The sequence below is a fragment of the Anabrus simplex genome, chromosome 6 (genome assembly GCF_040414725.1).
Source record: "Anabrus simplex isolate iqAnaSimp1 chromosome 6, ASM4041472v1, whole genome shotgun sequence".
In the NCBI taxonomy this organism is placed as follows: Eukaryota; Metazoa; Arthropoda; class Insecta; order Orthoptera; family Tettigoniidae; genus Anabrus; species Anabrus simplex.
Window position 1 is genome coordinate 342,050,109 of NC_090270.1, and position 6,878 is coordinate 342,056,986.

Genomic DNA, 6,878 nt, shown 5'->3' on the forward strand with positions numbered 1-6,878 from the left:
TAACCTCACAGCCAACTCCCTCGGTAAAATTAATTGTTATTTACCCACTCCGAGGACAGATGTTATCGAGAGGTATAAGGCAGGTACTCTCGCCGAGCTGAGGGTTTGTAGGACGTGAGGGCGGGACATGGATGCTGGCAGCGGACCACCCACTACTCTGTACAGGTGCACCTTCGACTAAATAACATCATAATTAATGAAGCATTCACGAGTAATTAATTATGCCTAATAACAATGTAAACTGACAGTAATGCCCATTATCGTTAAAAGATCCGGAGGATTCCAGAGGCTCAACGTGAAAAGCAGTTCGCAGAGCAGAGAGAGCAGGTTATAATATGCTTGGAATTTTGCAATGCTGTCTTAGATGGGTATAACAATATTAAAGAAGTTCGTCAATGATCCTTTGTAAAATATTTGATAAAAGACTAGCGACCCACCTTGGCTTCACGCAGAGACAGTTTTGAGTTTATGGTTTATTAGATTTCATTGTAGATGACATTAGGGTTTTTCCTCCTGATCCATGAAAGTAGAGTGCTATGTTTTTCCAAGGAGTCAGCATGTTTTCTCACCATTCCAGCGCTTTCATTAAAACGACTAAAATTCGTAAAGCATCCATGCTGATTGCATACTTGAAGGCTATTTTTGACTGTATAAGATTACTAAAGTAAATAAATAAATTATTTTACAATGATGCTTTATAATTCTAAGGTTGATTTTATACGCTAAAGAACATAAATTTCTCTGTTAATTTCAGGTGGCAACCAGCCGTAAGATATATTTATGACAACAACGTTTATTGAGGGTTGTGTTTTACAGATAGATACGAGTAGGCTATATAACATCTCCGAAAACTTAAAAATTCTTCCACACATACTTCAAGCCTATTTTTGACAGTTTAGGGGCATCGTTAATCAAGAAAACTCTCGAATGGCTGGTTTTACTTCGAATTCCTTGGCTAAAACCGGTCGGCTCTCTAATGTTCTAGATGAATGTTTCATACCTTCCCCAACTCAGTGTTCTATAGAAAGGCGAATAGTAGGATCAAAATTCCTTGGGTGGTTCTTGAGACTAGCCAACAAAAACACAGGCAGACAAGCGCCGGGAACTTTATTTTATATTGTGTAGATTAGCTGTCGTACGCGTAGTTGACGGGTTAACTTTTGGATAATCGCAGCAGTAACGCTATCTCTCGGAGATGACTGCCAGTAGGAAGGACGACGCCCTCCCTAAATGTCAACAGTACTCAGTCAGTGCGATGCTGTTGTTGACAAGTTTTAAGGACGGATGATATTGTAGGCCATCACATATTAAACCATTCCACCCCCTTCTTTCATGATTCCGGTTACCCTTCAAGTGATCGTTCCTTCATCTTTTCTACTCATTTCGATAGTCATCTTTCTTAACTTTATCATCCATAGGGGTAATGACTACGCAGTTTTTCTGCTTACAACAACCGCCGCCATCACCAGCAGGTTCGTTACCATGGTAACTGAACAATATTTCTATGTCAACAATACTCGCTGTTGGTGGGCTTGGTAATAAGAACATAATCGAACATCAGCAATGATCTGCATTGAGGGCAGTTGTCCAAGTGGTAGATTCCATATCTGTTGTTTTCCTAGCCATTCCTTATTGCAAGGAATTTGGAAACGTGCTAGACATTTCCTTTGGTAAGTTATTCCAATCCCTAACTTCTCTTTTTACGCACGAATATTTGTCCCAGTTTGTCCTCTTGAATTCCAACTTTATCTTCATACTGTGATCTTTCCTATTTTTAAAATACCACTCAAACTTATTCGCCTAAATTTGTCATTCCACGCCATCTCTCCACTGACAGCTCGGAACATGCCACTTAGTATAGCAGCTCGTCTCTTTTCTCCGAAGTCTTCCCAGCCCAAATATTGAAATATTTTTGTAACACTACACTTTTGTCGGGAATCATCCAGAATAAATCGTATGCTTATCTTCGGATTCTTTCCAGTTCTCGAATCAAGTATTCCTGGTGAAGGTTCCATACACTGGAACCATACTCTAGTTGGGGTCTTACCAGAAACTTATATGGTCTTTCCTTTACATCCTTACTATAACCCCTAAATACGTGCAGAGATCTGTACCCTTTATTTGCAATACCGTTTATGTGATTACCCCAATGAAACTCTTCCCTTGTATTAACAGCTAGGTACTACAGTGATACCCATAAGAAACCTTCACCCCATCAACGCAGTAATTAAAACTGAGAGGGCTTTTCCTATTTGTGAAACTCACAACTTGATTTTTAACTCCGTTTGTCATCACACCATTGCCTGCTGTCCATCTCAGAACATTGTCGGGGTGGTTCTTCAGTTGTTCACAATCTGGTAACTTATTTATTACTCTACGCAGTATTACGCTATCCGCAAGAAGCCTTATCTCCAATTCCATTTCTTTACTCATATCATTCATACATGTCCGACTCGTTGGCTGAATGGTCAGCGGACTGGCCTTATGTTCAGAGGGTCCCGGGTTCGATTCCCGGCCGGGTCGGGGATTTTAACCTTCATTGGTTGATTCCAGTGGCCCGGGGGCTGGGTGTTTGTGCTGTCCCCAACATTCCTGCAACTCACACACTGCACATAACACTATCCTCCACCACAATAACACGCAGTTACCTACACATGGCAGATGCCGCCCACCCTCATCGGAGGGTCTGCCTTACATGGGCTGCACGCGGCTAGAAATAGCCACGAAATTTAATTTTTTTATTCATAAATATCAGAAAACATAAAGGTCCCATAATAGTGCCTTGAGGAATCCTCCTCTTAATGATCACGGGATCAGATAAAGCTTCACCTACTCTACTTTGATGACGAGCTCATAGTCTCGAAACCTCCAGTTTTTCTAGTGTCCGAACCACAGGGATTTTACTTTATATTTCAAAAAATCAAACGTGGATTAATTCCAATTGTGGCCCCCTGCTGAAAACCCAGTGACTGTCTACCTCTAACAGCAAAGTCACCGTTTCTAGACAAAAGTCAATTCTGTATTACTGTATCAAAAGCTGGCCCAAGCAACGCTGGGTGGAAATTAATTTCGTGTGGCTATTTCTAGCCGAGTGCAGCCCTTGTGAGGCAGACCCTCCGATGAAGGTGGGCGGCATCTGTCATATAACTGCGTGTTATTGTGGTGGGGGATAGTGTTATGTGTGGTGTGTGAGTTGCAGGGATGTTGGGGGCAGCACAAACACCCAGCCCGCGGGCCATTGGAATTAACCAATGAAGGTTAAAATCCCCGACCCGGCCGGGAATCGAACCCGGGACCCTCTGAACCGAAGGCCACTACGCTATCCATTCAGCCAACGAGTCGGACACGCTGGGTGGAGAGGGAAGGTGTCGTGACCAACAGACAAGTATTATTCTGCTACAAAACATCGGTGTCTGTCGTCCCAGTTTCTGATTCGCTGGCTGTTTCTTTGGCACGACCAATATTTGCCTTTTGAAGCGTAGCACACGATGTGTGTTGCTCTGAATGCAACTAAACTCGTGTCCTCATCTCGAGGTGGTGCAGCTCTTTTCACACACAAACCCAATGGAGGTGAGCTGCATGTGTCATTTTAACTACATACCAGCCGTCCTGTCATTCTTAACTTTCTGGCAGTACTGGGCATTGAACCCGGGCCCATGAGGACGGCAGATAATAACACTCGGAGGCACAATCAAAATTAATCTCAGAGCAACTCTGTTTTCTAAGAGACCTCGTGAGGACCCCCAGACCCTGATACTTTCCGGCGAGGTGATCTGGTGGGCACATTCTACTAGATACCTGGGAGTTACCCTGGACACAGGATTGACTTTTAAAGATCATCTCAACCTTATTTCGGCCCAGGCTGTTCATGGCCTCTCAGAAGTTGTACCATTCATGAAAGCCGACAATGTGTTAAGCACAGAAAACAGGCTCGTGGTGTACAAGACCTCATTAAGATCAATCAGCGAATATGCCAGCCCGGTCTGGGGAATTGCAGCTAAGACACACCTGAATAGGGTCCAGTGCGTACAGATTTGTGGGATGCGCCTTATCTCAGGAGCAGAATGGTTTGAACGGAATCGAGGCATCCATAATAATCTCCAAGTTGAAGACATCTATATCAAGGTCATAAAGAATGCCCGTAGCCTACATTCTACGCCAGCTTGCCAGACAACTCAAACACCCTAATCGTATCCCGGGCAACTATAAAACTGAGGGGCCCAAACTCATATATACTAAACCACGCACCGGGTGTAGATCATATTATCGTCGGCTTGGTTCTGTTCTAACTCTCCGTCGTTTGTCATCTATGCTGTCCCTTTATTGTCATGTTCAGAACTCCACTCAAGGCCCGAATGGGCCGGAGGCTGAAATCCCTCAATGTATTTGCCCATTCAGAAGTGTAGTCTGTCTGGCTGAAAGCGACGCCCCTGTACGTTTACTCGCCCTACTTACATCATCCCATTCTGTGTTTCTTAGCCTAGCATATAGCAGTACAGTGCGAACTAACTGGGAACAACCATAGTTCGGATATACGAACTAGAAGCCGCAGGGTGCATACAATTTGAAGATTTCTCTAAGATGATGTTACCATCACAATGTAGTAACTTGCTTACAGAATACAGTACCGGTACTTCACAGAAATGACGTCGACTTTTCGTTCTTTGAACGTACATTTTGGTTTCGTAACGACAAGATTTCGAATTTCCTTCAGCAGAAGTTGAGTAGAACAGTACTCAGGTTGACTCTCCCCACGTCATTCCTGTTTTCAAGGCAGCAAACACTTCTGCCTTCGTTGTTCCCTTATTATCGCCACTATCACCTCCATATTGGTCCATTTCATCATCCGTAGCATCCAACGTTGCTTCGACACATTTTATAATTTCGTCTTCATTTAAATGTTAAAACCTTGTATCAGCATCAGTTTTCAGCCACTCATTCACAGCAGTTGGTGTTCTCTGGAGCCACCACTTTCGGTTTATGACTGTTGTATACAAAAGCAAACACTTGTACAAACACGAACTTATTTTTATTGATTCAACAGTTTACAAGTGTTCATTCACTTTAAATTGCACTGAAACTAGAGTTGTTCTCGCTGGTGACCATGAACTATGTACATTATTTACAAATTGATGCTTATTAGTGGAAATGACTGTTGTCACTTCCTGAGTGTGCTTTAAGTCACAATAATATTCTCGCTGCCAGAACACGAATATTAATGGAAGCCTTATCTTAAAGCACATGAAATTAAGAGTAAGTTATTAAGTCCTTCTGTACAATGTATAATGGGACATAGAATGTCACGAGTGTGCTGAGACCAAAGAAGACTACAGTGAGCGGGAGAAAGGAAAGGCTTGCGCGTGCAGAGGTGAAACCTCACGACCTGTGTCAGTCCGCCTGTCCAGACCACAGTTTCGAACAGGACATACCCTACGTGACTGAAGTACGGTGTAGGCAGGTCGGCGTACGGCAAAGTGTTGCAGCTCATCCTACATGGCAATTTATACTGAAAATTGGCGTGACGTCATTATCCAGCGCTGCACTCTGCCGTGTTGACCGTAGATGTAGGCGCGTGGCGCGCAGTTCGATAAGGGCACCTCAACAATGAGAGTTCAGTCCATGCATTATTTTTAAATAAAAAATAACCACTTTTCCCTTTGCAAAACTTAAATGATCATAAAAAATATGTATCCCGGCCATGGCCATTCATCAGCGGGTGCTAATTTCAGATAGCCGCCAACCATAGGACATCACCTGCATGGTTGCTAGATAACAATACCTTACATCACTGCCTGCACGGTTGCTAGGTAACAATACCTTACATCACTGCCTGCACGGTTGCTAGATAACAATATCTTACATCACTGCATGCACGGTTGCTAGGTAACTTATACCTTACATCAATGCCTGCACGGTTGCTAGGTAACAATACCTTACATCACTGCCTGCACGGTTGCTAGGTAACTTATACCTTACATCAATGCCTGCACGGTTGCTAGGTAACAATACCTTACATCACTGCCTGCACGGTTGCTACGGTTACAATTTGGTCACACATTTTGTCCCGACACGTTACACAAATTTTTGAATGACCTCCAGCCATAAGATATATTTATGTCAATATGCGTACGATTATTTGGCGTTTCAGATGACTGACATTTGGTTGATCGACGTAGGAATGAGTTCACTCAGCTGCTTCCTGCTCCCTACTTTTGCCGCTGAGATAAACAAACACTAGAGTATACTCGTTCCTGAATGCGTGTATTTAGAAAATTCAACGCCAAGGCTGGTTGAATTCGAACCAACACCGCCATCAGCTGTTATAGATGGCCCTGGTGGCACAGAAGAGGTTTTCTAGAGACATCACGAGTGAGGTACACTGCCGGAAAAACATGCAACATCGTCGAGCACTGTATAATATGTGCGTACTGAGGGGTTGTTGTGTTAGTCATTCATTTGTCACGGACATCGACGATCAGATGGCGCTCAAGAGGCTTGTGCATACGCACTCTGTTTTGACTCTACAGGCAGTAACTCTGCTGACTTTAGAGGTGAACCGTGTTTGCAACATTCATTCTAGAGTACAACCATGCCCCGCAGACGAGTACGAGCTCCTGTTGAACAATTGTAGTCATTTGAACGGCGTCGCATTGTGGGCCCGCAGAAAGCTGGATGGACGTACCGACGGATTCGTTCATATGTTGGGCACAATGTATCGGTCGTGTGTCGCTGCTTTCAGCAGAGGTCTGTGGAACATTCCCACACCCAGAGACCAGACTCCGGACGCCCACGTAGAAGAGACGCACGTCAAAGGCGACGCATTTTGCGAGCAGCGGTGGTCGACCGAAGATCATCCAGGAACGAAATTCGGTCACATT